The sequence below is a fragment of the Hyperolius riggenbachi genome, chromosome 9 (assembly GCF_040937935.1).
Source record: "Hyperolius riggenbachi isolate aHypRig1 chromosome 9, aHypRig1.pri, whole genome shotgun sequence".
In the NCBI taxonomy this organism is placed as follows: Eukaryota; Metazoa; Chordata; class Amphibia; order Anura; family Hyperoliidae; genus Hyperolius; species Hyperolius riggenbachi.
This window is the reverse complement of record NC_090654.1, coordinates 97,600,367-97,617,935: the sequence shown is the minus strand read 5'-3', so window position 1 is coordinate 97,617,935 and position 17,569 is coordinate 97,600,367. Positions and strand designations below refer to the sequence as shown.

At 45.5% G+C, this 17,569-nt stretch overlaps 1 long non-coding RNA gene across 1 annotated transcript in view; it reads left to right on the top strand.

Annotated features, from left to right (window-relative positions):
• Positions 1 to 11,579, top strand: part of LOC137532583 (uncharacterized) — a 180,910-nt gene extending 169,331 nt beyond the window's left edge. The window contains exon 3 of the long non-coding RNA XR_011023956.1: positions 11,472 to 11,579. This is a non-coding gene — a long non-coding RNA (uncharacterized lncRNA). The remainder of the gene's footprint in view (positions 1 to 11,471) is intronic.
• The last annotated feature ends 5,990 nt before the right edge of the window (positions 11,580 to 17,569 follow it).

Genomic DNA, 17,569 nt, shown 5'->3' with positions numbered 1-17,569 from the left:
GAGTACATACCAGAAATGTACACACTGTGCCTAAGTGATTTTTCAAATGGGACCGAGTTTGTTTTAGCTTTCCGCAAATCAGTATAGTGCGGGTTGTTAATCCATTATATCTGTCTGAATGCTGAAGCAGTCTGCTCTGTGACAAGTAAGCAAGGCAGGACAAAGTCAGTCTATACTTATAGACATAGCAGCTGGAGCATAATCTCACATGTAGCTGTTATCTACAGCAAAACATCATTTTCTGCAAAGCCGACTAAGACCCCCTCATCCGAAGTGAAAGTTTCTATGAGGCCGCTGTTAATATAAACCCAACAGCAAGCCGAAATAGCTCTGCATTGTCAATCCTCTGTTTGACTAACACACTCAGACTAAAGCTAAGTACGCACGTGAAGATGGATCAGGGATTAGTGACGGCCAACAATCGTTCTCCCATCCATCTTCACAATTACCGCTGTAAAATCTACACGGAGGTTAATGGGGATCAGTGAGCAGAGATGGATTAAGTTGTAATAGGGCCCTAGGCAAGGTGGTAGATTTGGTGCCCCCTTGTGGCCCTTTTGGTAATCTGAAGTGGAGAGAGAACACCAGGCACCTGCCTAGGTTGCCTGGTGGATGATACTGCTCTGATTCGGCATGACGGTTGCAATAGCCTAGCCTCATGTCATTAAACATTGTTTAATAATTTTACGTTAAGCAATGTTACACAATATCAAGAAAACTGACTTTGCCCTGAAAAAAAATCTCCCTTCACAAAAAGGTTGTGATGTGGGTATGGACCTTTAGGGTACATACATACACATACATGCATACATATATAAATACATACACTCAAAGAACACTCAAAGATGCCAAAAGGCCATCAAACACCGGATCGGGGTTAGTTTCTTGCTTGCCAGTTTTGACAAGGTAACTTCACAATGCAAGCTAAATTGAAAGTTGCATCTTACTGAGCAGTTATTTATCCAGCTTACTTGGATCATACGTGGCTTATCCTGGTGGATGTACGTTCTCTGCAGCTATATCCATGTTTACACTTGAAAGAAAACTCTTTTTTTCTGCGGTAGCCTTATTGCTCAGCATAACAATGTGCACAAGGAATGCTATGAAGTAGCCGCACATGCTTTTCACATTATCATTTCATCTATGCTTGGACCAGGGCTGTGGAGTCAGAGTCGAGGAGTCAGAGCAATTTTTGGGTACCTGGAGTTGGAGTCGGAGTTGGTGGTTTCATAAACTGAGGAGTCGCAGCAGAGGTTGGATGATTTTTGTACCAACTCCACAGCCCTGGTAAGTATTAGACTCAGTAGTTGGAGTTGAGAAGTTGGAGCAATTTTGGGTACCTGGAGCCAGAGTTGGTGTTTTCATAAACTGAGGAGTTGGAGGTGGATGATTTTTGTACTGACTCCACATCCCAGGCAAGGACCCAATTGGAGTCAAACGTGGATAGCCAGCTGTATGCTGCATGCACTCTAATCCTAGGCCAGCAGTAATAAAGTGGCAAAATTACCTTCTGCATGTCTGTTGTTATTTTAGTCAAAGTTGGTGACACCGCAATGCAGCAAGCAGTTGTATGATGCTGATTTGCTCCTTATACTATTTGCCAAGATGATAACACAAAACAATGCATCATATATTAGGCTCACTAAGCAGCTCATAAAGAGTACATAGTTAGGGATACTTAGTCTAGCACAATGTCCAAATGATCTGATTAGATGACTGGCAGATGGCAAGTATACATATCAGTATAAATAGACAGTGGCAATCAAGTAGCAGAGACCCCTACATATGTGGATTATAGGCTGATGCAAAAAGCCTACTAGTTTCGCCGGTGGAGAAATGGCATCATCAGGGGAACAGGTGTTACTTTTGTCCTATTTCAGGATCTTAAATGAGATCCAAGTGGTCCATGCATGCCATGGCCATGCCCCCATGCATCCTGATTTACAACTGTAACATTATGGCGCACAGAGTGGAGGTGGGAAGGCAGGTTGCCCTACAACCAGGTCGCCCAGAGGGCATCCGCAGCTTGGAAAATGCAGATGTGCCAGTCCCCCAAATGCACCAAAGCCCAATAGATCAGGCTAGAATGGCGAATGCAGAGACCTCTCAACACGAAAAATCCACAGCACCACGTAAATGATGTGTAGCTCTTTTATTGTTAAAGTGATAAACTTTTAGTCATTGCATAATTGTGTTCCTTTCCTATAGTTTATAGGGCATTCCTCAAGCCAAATACTTTTTTTGTTTTGTTTGAATACTCTAACACCCTATAAACTAAACAAGCCTCGCCCACAGCTTTTCAGAGAGCCTTGGCACTCAATCCCAGGTAGCAGGCGCTTAAGGGAGCTCAGTCTGGGCAGGAGGAGGAGGAGGTTACTAGCCATTGATTTGGAGGAGGGAGGAGGATTGGGGAATGAAGTTACACACAGGCAAGCTGATAGCATCTCCAGCCCTCAGCCTGTGACAATGTGACAAACAGAACATGGCTGCCCTCATTGTATCACAGGAATAAATAATCATAAACTTTTGAAGCTGTTTGCAGCTAGAAATGCTGTGTAAACTATCTAAACTTTAGATAAGATATATAGACAAGTCACATGTTATAGTTAGTTTTTCATCTCAAATCCGCTTTAAAATAACAAAGAGTTAGCCATAACGGTGACACACGCTGTTTCGGACAAGGTCCTTCCTCAAGCTGAGTCACGCTCTCTCTGAAGTGTAGTTAGGGCAAGTTGTAGTTGGTTTATATCCAGAGTTTCTAATATAATTGTGACGTGTGTCTCTTTTATGTATTTGGGATGCAGAGGAGACAAGGGGATTGATTTTTGATTTTACCTTTTTGATCTGACCCTTTTAGGAATGCCATTTTTCAGTCACCAGTTTACCTATATGTGTCACTAGCCATTTCACTTGCACCTTTCGGGGCTTATGTGAAAGGGAGCGACAGGTATTTTTACGCATTATGTGTCAAGCGACCGGTGTTGTCATTTATATTTTTACGCCTAATTACGTTTTTACGCATTATATTTGCGTGCACGCTTTATGCATATGGCTATGTAGTTTGTATGTGGCACCTCATCGCGGGAACTACGCATACGTGTTTACACACGTGCAAACGCTTTTACGCATACGGTAACGCGTACGTTTTCAGACAACAAACTCTAAGCAATTGCAACGACTTGTGCACACAATCAGTCCTTGTAGGAAAACTAATGCTAATAATTCAGAAAACACAGCTCTTGCAACTTCTCTGTGCCTCCACGTTCAAAAGGACAGTCCAGTATTTTCTATCAAAAAACAAGAAAAACGTGAGCACCAGTAAAATGCACACCTCTGTGTTTATTTTTGCGTGGCAGCAAACATTTCCAGCAGATATGACAATAAAAAGCAATACTTCACCCCATTCAGGTGCACCCAGCATAGAGACCCCTTGGTCAACAATTGTTTCACATCACAGATGCATCATCACGGACCCTTAGTGATCTTGGCAGCGAGGAACAGGGCCGTTTTCAGGAAATTGTTTGGCGTTCAGCATGACACATATGGGTAGGAACTTCAGTTCCCCATCAGGTCCTCTCTTACTGGACAGTTGGAGTTAGGAGATAAGGGGAATTTAGAATTTTCATGTCACCCTATGATTGGTCGGTTGGATTTATGTCATAGGGGACAGAACATACGTGGCTTTCTGTAGTTCCCCATCAGGTCCTCCGTGTCCTCTCTGCATCCTGATTGGTTATTTTGTACTTATGGTCACTATATAAAGGGTAGTATTTGTGTTACACTTCAGAGAGAGCCTGACACAGCTTGACGAAGGACCTCAAGCTCTTTGTTATTTTAACAATAAAAGAGCTATACATCATTGACGTGGTGCTGTGGATTTTTCGTGTTGATCTTCGTTTGACTCACTAAGGGCTATTGAGTCTAATCAGTCTATCCACTCAAGCACACATCTGTCCCCATTTGGGTGCTTGTCCACCTGATTTCTGCAGAGACCTCCCATGCATGGGGTGCCAAAAGGCCATCAAAAACCAGATTGGGGTTAGTTAGTTGGTTGCGAGTTTTGACAAGGTAACTTCATTCAGACCACAAGCTAAATTAAAAGGTGCATCTTACTGAGCAGTTATTTATCCAGCTTACTTGGATGAGACGTGGTTTATCTTGGTGGATATAGGTTTTTAGTAACCATATTCATATTTACACTTATAACAAAGCTCTTTCTTCAGCGGTAGTGTTATTGCTCAGCATAACAATGCGCACATGGAATGCTATGTAGGCGCACATGCTTTTCACATTATCATTTCATCTCTGCTTGGGAAAGTGAGTCTTTTAGTGAAGCGTTGGCTCAAAGCACCTGTTTAAATGGATATGTACGCCAACTTGCAACTAAGATGAGTGGATTATGGATTTCATCTGCTCAGGATCTGATTTATTTGTCAGTCGGATTCCTGAGCTACTTGAAAGGTGCTCTAAGAATCTTTTTTATACAGCACTGCATGACTTAGTCACATTCTATGCCATTTGAAATAGGAATTTGCTATTTTTAAAAGAGAGAAAAGTAGTGGGAGAACTCGGCTTTGAACTGTGATTCTGTGCTGCTCTGCCTCTTAAGTCCCGGTACATTGGTTCTCCACGCATCTGTTGATCTCAGCCAAGAGTGTCTGTTAAAGAAATCAGTAGAATTTTAGCCCTCACAACAGCTGTCACATGATGCCCAACATCTGACTGATAACAATTGTTTTCCAAGGTATTGCCTTGCACTATTCAATAATCCGGAATACGTTGGCCGGATATTGATCATGCCACTTTTGGTGCTAGCTTTGTACTGCTTGATGCTACATACATCAATTCTAAGAAGAATGGTCTTTCCCCAAAAGAGTTCAATTGATATTTTGACTCCCGATTGATCAAAATGGACCAAGTTTTTAACAGATTTTTGTTAGAGTACATTTTTTGGCAGCAGGAAAAAGGGCGGTGGCTGAGAGTGGACGAAAAAGGCGCCGCCATAGACTTTATTGCAATTATCGTTAATATGGTGAAAAAAGCAGTAAACAGGGCGACCAGAAATTTTTTTTGTTAATAACATTACAACATTATAGTTTTTGAAGTAGTTATCATTTTAGAAGTTTACAATGGTATAGTTTTTGTCATATTATTTTGTTAATAAGTACAGATTTTATGTTTTCAAAGGTAATATATGTAAAAGGGTGTTTCTGCAGAGGGAGTGGTTAGTGTTAGGCACCACCAGGGGGAGTGGTTAGGGTTAGGCACCACCAGGGGGGTGGTTAGGGTTAGGCACCACCGGGGGTGGTTAGGGTTAGGCTCCACCGGGGGTGGTTAGGGTTAGGCATCACTAGGGGAGTGGTTAGTGGTTAGTTTTAGGCAACACCAGGGGAGGGTTCTGTGTGAGGGTAGGGTTGGGTTAAGCAGTATTGATAAAAAAAAGTATCAACATTTAACGTTAATATTTATTCGTTATTATTTATCGTCTGTTTTTGCAACAGTAATTATCGTTAATAAAGCTTGACAACGATGGTTCTCGGTAGCAAATTTTGTTAATACCTGACACCAAATTCGTTAATAAGTTGGGCCCTTTTTTCACGGCGCGCTTTTTTCATGCACGCCATTTTTTTGTTGAATATAGAATCTAACCTAATCACCATACTCATCACTGTGACATTCCAAAGTTCCTACACCAAGATGAAACAGTCAAAACGAACTACTTAATGGTTTCCTTTCATCTCCTACTATAGGTTAAAGCAGGGATGCCCATTGTGTAGATCATGGTCTACTGGTAGATTGTAAAGGAATTCTGGGTAGATCCCACACCATCCTGAGTGACGTACGCATAGCACTTTGTCTCTTTGACTTAAGCAGCCCATACACTCAGCCGATTTTCTGGCCGACCGATCGATCCCGATCGATCGATCGATCAATCGATTGCAAATCGGTTGGCCAATCGACCGATCGACGGCCGATTTCGATCGATTTCAAACTGAAATCTATTGGAATTCTATCCTGGTAAAAAATGTTCTAAAAACGCATCAGATAGATCATCAGATGCATTTCTTATCTATCTGCTGCCAATCTGACGAGTGTATGGGCACCTTTAGTGTGATAGGCTGTCCTGAAGTTTTGCACAGCAGTGTAGAAGATGATAATGTAGCTAGGTGGGGAGGCATACTTTTAGAACCATTATGCGCTACCTCTGATAACAGATTTGCTGGACACTGAGCATGATATTGTAAGCATGATATTGTGACTGTATCTGGTCAAGCACTGTTCAGATTGAGCAGGACTCTGTGATATTTTATTTATTTTTATTTATTTATTTAAGTGTTTATAAAGCGCCTACATGTTATGTACAGAGTATATTGTCTTGTCACTAACTAACTGTCCCTCAGAGGGGCTCAAATCTAGTCCCTACCATAGTCATATGTCTATGTATGTATCATGTATTGTATGTATCATAGGGCTTGATTCACAAAGCGGTGCTAACCTACTTAGCACGCCTAAAGACTTTTGGGCGTGATAACCATTGCATTAAGTAGGTTAGCACCGTTTTGAGGAATAAACTCGCGTGCAAAGTCCGGTGCGTGCGCAAAGTCGCATAGGGTTTAATGGGTGCATAAAACTTTACGCGCAAAACTTCACGCGCGCAAACTATTACGCATAGGGATGGTCGGAATGCCAATTTCCGATTCCGCGGTAAATCCGCATTCCGTCATGTACCGATTACCGATTCCGCCTTCCGCTACCAATTTCCGCATTCCAATGCGGAATTTCCGCCGGAAATCGCGAAAATTCCGCCCGACTTTAACATCGATTTTCTCAAAAACTATAAGGTCTTTTTGAAAACTTTTTTTTGCATCTTGTTCAGAAGATTCTGTTTAATAAACCCTAAAAAATTGGTGTTTCTAGGACTTACTAACTGCTAAAGTCGGCGGATTTTTACTGTAATATAAAATGCAGAAAATAGGCAGATGCAGATTTTCTGCATTTTACATTACAGTAAAAATCCACCGACTTTAATGGTTAATAACAAAGCCCCCTTAAGTCCTAGAAACACCAAATTTTCAGGGTTTATTAAACCGAATCTTGTGAACAAGATGCAAAAAAAGTTTTCAAAAAGACCTTATAGTTTTTGAGAAAATCGATGTTAAAGTCGGGTGGAATTTCCGCGATTTCCGGCTGAAATTTCCGCGATTTCCGGCGGAAATCCGCCTACGGCACTTACATTACCGATTTCCGCATTCCGATGCGGAAATGCAATTTCCGATCGGAATTTCGGAAATTGCATTTCCGCGGAATCCGAATGAGCATCCCTAATTACGCACGCATTAGCACGCGAAGAGGCATTTTGCCCGTGATAAGCAGCTTTTCCCTGGCGTGCTAACAGTTAGCATGCTTTTGTGAATCAAGCCCATAGTCTAGGGCTAATTTAGGGGGAAGCCAATTAACTTATCTGTATGGTTTTGGATGTGGGAGGAAACCAGAGTGCCCAGAGGAAACCCACATAGACACGTGACCTGGCTGTGATTTGAACCGGGGATCCAGCTCTGCAAAGCGAGAGTGCTAACCACTATGCCACTGTGCTGCCCATATGGTATGAATCTAATTGACTGGCGACTTGTTATAATCACTGATGGACTGCCGCTGTGCATGTGCTGCAGTTGTGACTTGCATCAGCAGGTAGATTCTACCTGCTAGTTCATTTTTAATTCATAATTTTGAAAGTAGCTTTCAAGCTGAAAAAGTGTGGCCACCTCTGTGTTACAGACTATGCAGTATTTACCTTGTTCAAATTATTGTTTCTTGCCCTCCTCAGGTTTAAAAGAACTAAGAGAGTTGCAAGAAGACACTGCAGGTCACACTCTCGACCTTATATTCACTAAATCCACCACCATTGCAGACCTTGACATCGCACCCTTTCCACCCTCAGACCATCACCTTCTCACCTTCAACCTCCTCACAGAAGGCACCTCCAAACTACCCGCCCACCCACCTGGTCGATGGCAGCGAGACCTACGCAAGCTCAACCCTAGCGTCCTTGCTGACCCCCTCCATGCCCTCTCCTCCACTCTCCCCACCCTAACCTGTCCTAATCTTGTTGCAGCTCAGTATCGCCAAACTCTCTCAACAGCCCTAGAGAAAGCTGCTCCACCAATATTTCGCTGCAACCGACCCCCTAACCCCCAGCCCTGGCGCACTACTCATACTCACAACCTCCAGAGGAAAACACGCGCCACTGAACGGAAATGGAGGAAAACTAGACTTAACCAGGATTTCCTACAGTACAAGAACAACCTGCTGCAGTTCCACACTGCCCTTGCTCATGCGAAGCAGGAATACTTTACCAAGCTCATTGGAGCACAAGCTTCAAACCCCCAGCGTCTTTTTGCCACTTTCAACTCCCTGCTTAAACCCACCCCCCCCCCCCCCCCCACCCTCCGTTTCCTCCCTCTCTGCCTCAGATTTAGCCACCCACTTCACCAACAAAATTGTCTCCATCCGCCAGGAAATATCCAATCTCAAATCTTCACCTCCCACCCCCTCCCAACCAGCTCCTCCTCCACCCTATCCTCCCCTCACCTCCTTCACTCCTACTACCACCGAGGAAGTCATCCACCTACTGCAGTCTTCCCATACCACTACCTCCCCCCTTGACCCTATCCCTTCTGATCTATTTCAGCCTCACTTCACGGATCTGGTCCCAGTCCTCACTACCCTGTTTAAACTCTCCCTATCCACAGGCACCTTCCCCTCAGACTTCAAGCAGGCCACTGTACTACCCCTGCTCAAGAAACCCTCCCTCGACCCCTCGCTACCCTCCAACTACCGTCCTATCTCCCTCCTCCCCTTTGCCTCAAAACTTCTTGAGCGTCTGGTTCACAAACGCCTGACCCAGTTCCTCAATGCCAACTCACTGCTAGACCCACTGCAATCTGGATTTCGGCCTGCCCACTCAACCGAAACTGCTCTCACCAAAGTGGTCAATGACCTTGCCTAGCTAAAGCTGAAGGTAAATACTCCATTCTCCTCCTCCTTGACCTTTCAGCAGCGTTTGACACAGTAGATCATCCCCTACTCCTCCAGTCCCTCCAGTCCATGGGCATTCACGATCTCGCCCTGTCCTGGCTTTCATCCTACCTCTCCAACTGCACCTTCACGACCGCCTTCAATGAGTCCTCGTCCACCCCCAACCACCTCTCGGTGGGAGTCCCCCAAGGTTCAGTCCTTGGCCCCCTACTGTTCACCCTATACACATCCTCCATTGGAAAGGTTATCTCCTCCATGGGTTTTAATTATCATCTGTATGCAGATGACACCCAGATCAACCTCCACACCCCTGACATATCCACCACTACCATGGACAAGGTCTCCTCCTGCCTATCTGCCATCTCCTCCTGGATGTCAGCTAGGTTCCTGAAACTAAACCTAGACAAAACGGAATTTATGATCTTCCCACCCCGGACATCCATAAACCTTCCAGATGTGCATGTCACTGTTAACCACACTACCATTCACCCTATCTCTCAAGCCCGCTGTCTGGGTGTCAACCTGGACTCCGTACTCTCCTTCACTCCCCACATCCAAAACCTCACAAAGTCCTGCAACTTCCACCTTCGTAACATCTGTAAGATTCGCCTTTTCCTGACCTCTGCCACCACCAAACTCCTCATCCATGCCCTCATAATTTCCCGCCTTTACTACTGCAATGCCCTGTTGTCTGGTCTCCCTATGACCCGAACAGCCCCACTGCAGTCCATCATGAATGCGGCAGCCAGAATTATCCACTGCTCCTATCGCTCCACCACGGTGGATCCCCTCCTTGAATCCCTCCACTGGCTTCCTATCCAGTCCAGAATCAGATTCAAGATACTGTGTCTGACCTACAAATCGGTCCACAAAACCTGTCCAACCTACATTTCCGATCTTACTCAGAGGTACACACCTAGCCGATCACTCCGCTCTTCCAATGAACTTCACCTAACCGCCCCCCGCATCACCCAGTCCCATGCACGCCTCCAGGAATTCTCAAGAGCTGCTCCAACACTATGGAACTCCCTACCTCCACCCATTAGGGCAGCCCCCTCCTTCAACATCTTCAAGAAAGCCCTCAAAACTCACCTTTTCACTCTGGCCTACTACCCCTCACAAGTGCTCTAAACCCACAGCTGAACTCTGGTCCCCTACCTTCCGTGTCCTTACCTCTCCCTCTAGATTGTAAGCCTTTGGGCAGGGTCCTCCTCCTTTTGTGTCCTACCTGATCATGCACCTCCATTACTGCGAACCCATGCTATGCATCTGAGGGAACCTAACTTGCCTAATCTCCATGCTCCCCTCCAGTGACTAAGCATTACCTGGTACTCATACTGTGCTGCATGTTCTGGTCTTTCTTGTATTCAGGTATTGTCATTTTGCTGTATGTCACCCCTAAATATTGTATGTATCCCTATTTATTGTCCAGCGCTGCGTAATATGTTGGCGCTTTATAAATACAATAAATAAATAAATAAATAAATAAATAAATAAATTACTATGTACCAGCAATCTCTGGGCAGACTGTGCATAGAGAGTTCCCTGTTTAAGAAAGTTAGGCTGGGCTTAGTGACTCCTGTTTATGATATGGAGAATGGAAGGGTTTTAAGAGTGATTACAGGCAGGTGACATGAGCTCACCTGTGTGATGCAGTGTCTAAGTGATACCCGACCTTCACCAGTGCACTGTGCAGGTTATGATGGCACAACAACCCTAGTGGGTATCAGATTACTTTGCTGTGTGGTACTGCCAGTTTGTTTTTCCTAGGATCACCCCAAATGCTTTCTGCAGGAACAGGTGGAGCTGTACCAGAACTGAAGTAAAGGAATACACAAGCTCATAAGACTCTTAGTGCATTAGAAGATTTGTTTGAAACAGGAACAGAGATCTTAATATTATACAAGATATAAAGTATGGTCTTTCTCTTCTATGTTAGAATATTCTTATTTCAGCTACAGATTTGGATAAGTACATAAACATATAGGATAAACCAGCTACAGATGTGGATGGGTATATAGACATATAAGATAAACCAATATCCAAAGAAACGGGTTAGTGTAGTGGAGGTGGCTGGATTAGATAGCGGAAATGGATGCCTGACCATGTACAAAAGTCAAAAAGAATATATACAGAGCATGCATGCAGAAAAAACAATCTCATGTGAAATATTGGCAGTTGTACATTATATACATATATATTTATATTATTCTCAGATCGATGAAGTGTGTTTAGATATGTATCGTGCCGTACTCTTTGGGGGAGGTTGGTGGAAGGAAATTACTGAAAAGATGTGTAATTGATGCAATCGTTGGGGGTACACATGCTTGTAGTTTATGGATCTAGAAAGTCTCTCTTTGTAGGAGGGTGGGGTCATAGGATTTTTTTTCAGTGCTACTGTTGTTTATATATTTATGCCTTATCGTTTTTTCTAGTGATTACTACTGATTAACAATTATGATTGACACAATCGATTGGCACCTGGCTGGCCAGATGGAAATGACACCTGGAGCATTTAAGATATGGAGATTAACTGTAGCCCACACACTGTGAGTATCAACATACGAGTTTGTTGTGACTTTCTGCATATTTTGCTATTTGATTATTGCTCTAATGACTAATTTCTGTTTGATATCACAGGTGTTTTTAATTACCTATTGTTACAACTTCTGATATTACTATGCTTTGCCTCTGAAGAAGTGGCTACTGTTATAGCTGTGAAATGTGCGGTAGGCCATTGACCAAATTGCTACGTTGTATATGGATGTTTTTACTGTGTGCTGTCATATCTGTTCAACTATTAAGATTATAATTGAAAGTTATGTTTTAAAACATGTGAACATGATTTTTGGGCCTTAAGACCTTCACCAAATGTTTTTGTTTATCTATTTTTCTAATATCTACTAGAGGTGTGGCCATTCTTACTACTTACTAACCTTATCTAATTTGTGACACAGCCATTTCTCACAGTGTGCCATTCTCCACCATGGTGCTTTACGTAAATTATAGAGAGAGTATAGGAAGAAGACAGACTCTACAGTCAAAATTAGCTCTGACTTCAAAGATTCTTTTCAGTCCTTTAGGAACTAAGAAATTAAGTTGCGGGGCAGAATAGAAGAAAGATTGGCAAGATCAGGAGAAATGCATGGTGTATTCTAACCAGTGCAGTTTCTAGGCTAAAATGCACCCAGGGCGAGGGTGTAAAAATTGCGCCCCCCCCCCCCCCGAGCAAGGTATGGGTGCCCGCAGTATAGGTTAGCCAGGTCTAGTTGCACTTAGTATAGGTCCCCCCAGTATAGGTAGCCAAGAATAGGTACCCCAGTATAGGTAGCCAGGCATAGGTGAGCCAGTATAGTTGCCCCCGCTATAGGTTAGCCAGGTAGGTGCCTTCAGTATAGGTAGCCAGTATAGTTGCCCCCAGTATAGGTTAGATAGGCAGGCGCCCCCGGTATAAGCTAGATAGGTAGGTGCCCCAGTACAGGTTAGCTAGGTGGGTGCCTCTAATATAGGTAGCCAGAATAGTTGCCCCCAGCATAGGTTAGATAGGTAGGTGCCCCCAGTATAGGTTATTTAGGTAGGTGCTTGCAATATAGGTAGCCAGTATAGTTGCCACCTGTATAGGCTAGCTAGGTAGGTGCCCCAAATACAGGTTAGATAAGTGCCCCCAGCGTAGGTTAGATCGGTAGCTGCCCCTCAGTGTAGGTTAGATTAAGTAGCTGCCCCCCAGTGTAGGTTAGATAGGTAGCTGCCCCCCAGTGTAGGTTAGATTAGGTAGGTGCCCCCCAGTACAGGTTAGATAGCTAGCTGCTCCCCAGCGTAGGTTAGATTAGGTAGCTGCCCCCCAGTATAGGTTAGATAGGTAGCTGCCCCCCAGTGTAGGTTAGATAGGTAGCTGCCCCCCAGTGTAGGTTAGATAGGTAGCTGCCCCCCAGTGTAGGTTAGATTAGGTAGGTGCCCCTCAGTATAGGTTAGATAGGTAGCTGCCCCCCAGCGTAGGTTAGATTAGGTAGCTGCCCCCCAGTATAGGTTAGATAGGTAGCTGCCCCCCAGTGTAGGTTAGATAGGTAGCTGCCCCCCAGTGTAGGTTAGATAGGTAGCTGCCCCCCAGTGTAGGTTAGATTAGGTAGGTGCCCCCCAGTGTAGGTTAGATTAGGTAGGTGCCCCTCAGTATAGGTTAGATAGGTAGCTGCCCCCCAGCGTAGGTTAGATTAGGTAGCTGCCCCCTAGTATAGGTTAGATTAGGTAGCTGCCCCCCAGCGTAGGTTAGATTAGGTAGCTGCCCCCCAGCGTAGGTTAGATTAGGTAGGTGCCCCCCAGGGTAGGTTAGATAGGTAGGTGCCCCTGAGGGTAGGTTAGATAGGTAGGTGCCCCCCAGCGTAGGTTAGATAGGTAGGTGCCCCCCAGCGTAGGTTAGATTAGGTAGGTGCCCCCCAGCGTAGGTTAGATTAGGTAGGTGCCCCCCAGCGTAGGTTAGATTAGGTAGGTGCCCCCCAGCGTAGGTTAGATTAGGTAGGTGCCCCCCAGTGTAGGTTAGATTAGGTAGGTGCCCCCCAGTGTAGGTTATATTAGGTAGGTGCTCCCCAGGGTAGGTTAGATAGGTAGGTGCCCCCCAGTGTAGATTAGATTAGGTAGGTGCCCCCCAGGGTAGGTTAGATAGGTAGGTGCCCCCCAGCGTAGGTTAGATAGGTAGATGCCCCCCAGCGTAGGTTAGATAGGTAGGTGCCCCCAGCGTAGGTTAGACTAGGTAGGTGCCCCCCAGCCTAGGTTAGATTAGGTAGGTGCCCCCCAGCGTAGGTTAGATTAGGTAGGTGCCCCCCAGCGTAGGTTAGATTAGGTAGATGCCCCCCAGTGTAGGTTAGATTAGGTAGGTGCCCCCCAGTGTAGGTTAGATTAGGTAGGTGCCCCCCAGGGTAGGTTAGATAGGTAGCTGTCCCCCTCCCCCCTCCCTAGGCTCCCAGTGTCCCTGGCATAGGGAATGCACAATTGGTTGAAAGAGGCGCCCTGGTGGTTTATAAAAGCACTTAAAATCAGTATAAAATCGACAAAATATTTTGAGGTGGCTTACCTCAAATAACGAAAATCATTGATGAATCAAGGATTTTATTAATAGCACAGGCAACGCGTTTCACGGGTCTGAGCCCGCTTCCTCAGGCCAAGTAACAGTGCCTACATAGCAGAGAGAGACTCCTTAATATACTGACATCTTAATGTATTATACATAAAGAATTCTTAGAAAAGAGACATTGGTTTTCTTCACCTTAATAAACTTATTTGTAGACTGCAGGTTCTACTGGTTGTATGGAATGTGCAGTGTAATATATATATACAGATGCATATACACCCACGTACATATCCATACACATGTGTACATATGGTAGTCTCTCTTTGTGAGTAGTCTTGTTTCCATTCTCTATATCCAATTCTTCCTTTGACATATTACACTATTGGGCTCCCGTCCTTGTCTCCTGTGTTTTTTTCCCTAGAGGGTGCACAGACACCCAAACCCAACCACTGGCATAGGGAAAGTCAGGTGGGTGACAGCGCAGCGCAGCAGGTCACTTACTGTCTTTCTGACTGTGACCACCTGCTGAAGAGGCGCTCGCTGATCCAGGGCCAGCGGGAAAAGCACGCATCGCCGCCCGTGAAGACAGCCTCCTCCCTCCATCGGCGCTCTGCCTGCAGCCTGGCCTTCAATAACGGGCGGCGCTAGATGTCAAGTGTCACCACGCGCGGCGCCAGCGGTGACGTCAGAGCAGAAGAAGATTGCCACAGGACGCCCAGGAGGAGTGTGGGTAGGATGGTGATGATCGCGCAGGCGTACTTTCGTTCGCCTGTACCGCGCATCACCTGTCCTGCTCACTCCCCGGCTCCTGCAGACGCACAGTCAGCGTCTTCTTGCCGGCGCCCACCTTCCTGACCTGTCACTCTGCGCTCCGTGCGGTCGCCCGGCCCGCACGGTGCAAGAAACGGCCCTGATTCTAACTCAAAGGGACTGAGGAAGTACCCTGAGATATCAAAGTAGAAGAAGTCAGCACAGTGCACAGTGTTGTCACCGATACGTCGGCGGATAAAGAGGGCCTGGCCAGATACAGTTGTATAAGCTTCAGTGCATCTTGAGAGCAGGAAATCATAGGCAAGTCTGTTCTCAAAACTAAACAGAACCCAAGCAAGATGGTAGGTTCTAACCTTTTCCTTGCAGCTGATGACCTCAGAGACTATCCATCTGTATGTATCTATGTATCTATCTACTGAACTCTGCTGCTTATCTCATCCACCTCTCATCCTGCTCCTCTGATGCCGCCTTTCCTTGGCAATCCCTCCATTGGCTGCCAATCACCCAAAGGATCCAGTCCAAACTCCTAACACTATCATTCAAAGCTCTACATAGGCTATCCACTTACATTACTCTTCAGATTTCATCCCTCCTCCCAAGTGACCCTCTTGTCATCCAGCTTGGTCATCTCCTCTCGCTCTTGCATCCAGGACTTCTTACAAGTGTCACCTCTCCTTTGGAACTCTCTCCCACAGCCTGTACGTCTTGCTCCAAGCCTGGAAATATTTATACATACCTTTGTAATGATCGGTGTTAGTAAGCAGAGAGAATCCGATTATTAGTGATCTGCAGTATCACCAATAATGCAGATGTCACCTGATTATTGATGATCTGCAGAATCACCAATAATGCAAGTGCACTAACCTCTGGACACCGTGGCAGAAAGAATAACCATCAACAAAGTACAATATACAAGACTGTGGAAATATCCACCACACGGTGATTCCTCAGAGGTGTGGTTACCTCTGAATGGGAACCCCGTGTGTGAGATCCTCGGCCCAAGTGAAGATAGGGATCTCAGCACCTGGCAGTAATCGTCTGCTAGGGCAGGCGTCTCGGAGAGGCAAGCCTCAGAGATATCCCACCAGTGAGAGACGTTCCACTGGGGAAAAGAGAAAGGTCAGACAGGCAGAGGTTCGGCAACAGAGAGACGGTAGCAGTACAAGAACAGAAGGCTGACTGAGAGTCCGTTAAACAGGCAGGGTCGGCAACTAAGAATCAGATAGGCAAAGGTACAAAATCGAGAAGAGGAGAGAGTAGTCAGGGATAGCCAAAGTCAAGACACAGATAAATATGCAATACAATCCTAAACTGAGGTGTGATGTCCTTGATATCAACACCAGGGAACTGAGCTAAGGTCTGAGCGTTTACACCTAAGTACTCACGACAGCAGACAGTGAGCAAATGACATCTGTGGGCTTAAATGCTGAAGCCCAGTTCCACCAGCCCGCCCAGGGGGCTGGAGCCAAAGTCAGCATGTGATTGGCTGGCTAAGGTCAGCTGATCGCCGGATCAGCTGACCTGTCTTCTTAGGGAATAAATATCCTGCCGCCTCGCGCGCGTGCGCATGACCCTCTGCCTCTGAATCTCTGAGAGGCCAGGTCCCCGGTCAGCGCACGCCCGCACACCGAAGTCCGCTGGCTGCGTAGCGGGACCCGCCGCCATCCTATCAGCCGTGGTGGTGCCTCCCCTGCTCTGCGCCGGCGGCTCCGTGTGAGTTTCGGAAACCGCCGGCTGGGAAGCGGAGGCCGCCGCCATGCTGCCCTGCGCGGCGGTGGCTCCGCTATTGTTCACAACCCTCAAGACACACCTGTTCAAACAAGCTTATAACTTGCTATCGCTGTAATTTAAAGCTCACTGTCTCATCTGCTAACCCATTTGTCTACTCCCCCATTTTCTCTACCCCACTAACCTCTAAATTATAAGCTTGAATAGGCAGGGGCTTCTCTCTTATTTTTCCTGTTTCTGTGCATTTTATCAAATGAACATCCATCAGTACTGGTGATGTTTTTCAAACTACACATGAATTGTATGCATCTGTACTTGTATCACTGGTTGTCCTGATTGTATAGTATGTTGAACTGCTGTATCTATGCTCCCCATTATTGGATGTTTTTGTACATTGTACAGCACTATAGAAGATGTTGGCACTTTATAAATAGATACACTTGTAGAAGGAAAACAGAAAGGGACACCGAGAGCCCAATATAGTAGTATGTAACCATGTTATAGAGAGAGACAAAATGTGTTCTGTTATACTCACAAGTGTGGGTTACCTCAAAGGCAACCACTGTATAGGTGGGTGGGGAGCATTAGGACCTGATCCCACTCCACAATGCAGAGCATTCCGCAGGATCAAACCAGCTTCATCAGGCAATAACGGGAGCAGTAACTAGTACTGGTCAGTGCAGCTACCAAGCACCTCGCACTGACAACTGTGGCCAGTACTAGTTATTGCTCCCGTTATTGCCTGATGAAGCAGGTTTGATCCTGCAAAACACATTGCATTGTGGAGTGTATAAATAAATGTCATTGTTGACTATTAAATCAACCAATTCGGTGTCTACTTACTGGGGAGGTAAGTTGACCACTACCTCCTCTTTTAAACCTTTTTTAATGGTTTTATCCTGTTGTTGGCACCTCTGTTCCATCCTTGATACATATATACATAGATAGTTTCTCCAGCCAGTGTGAGAAGAC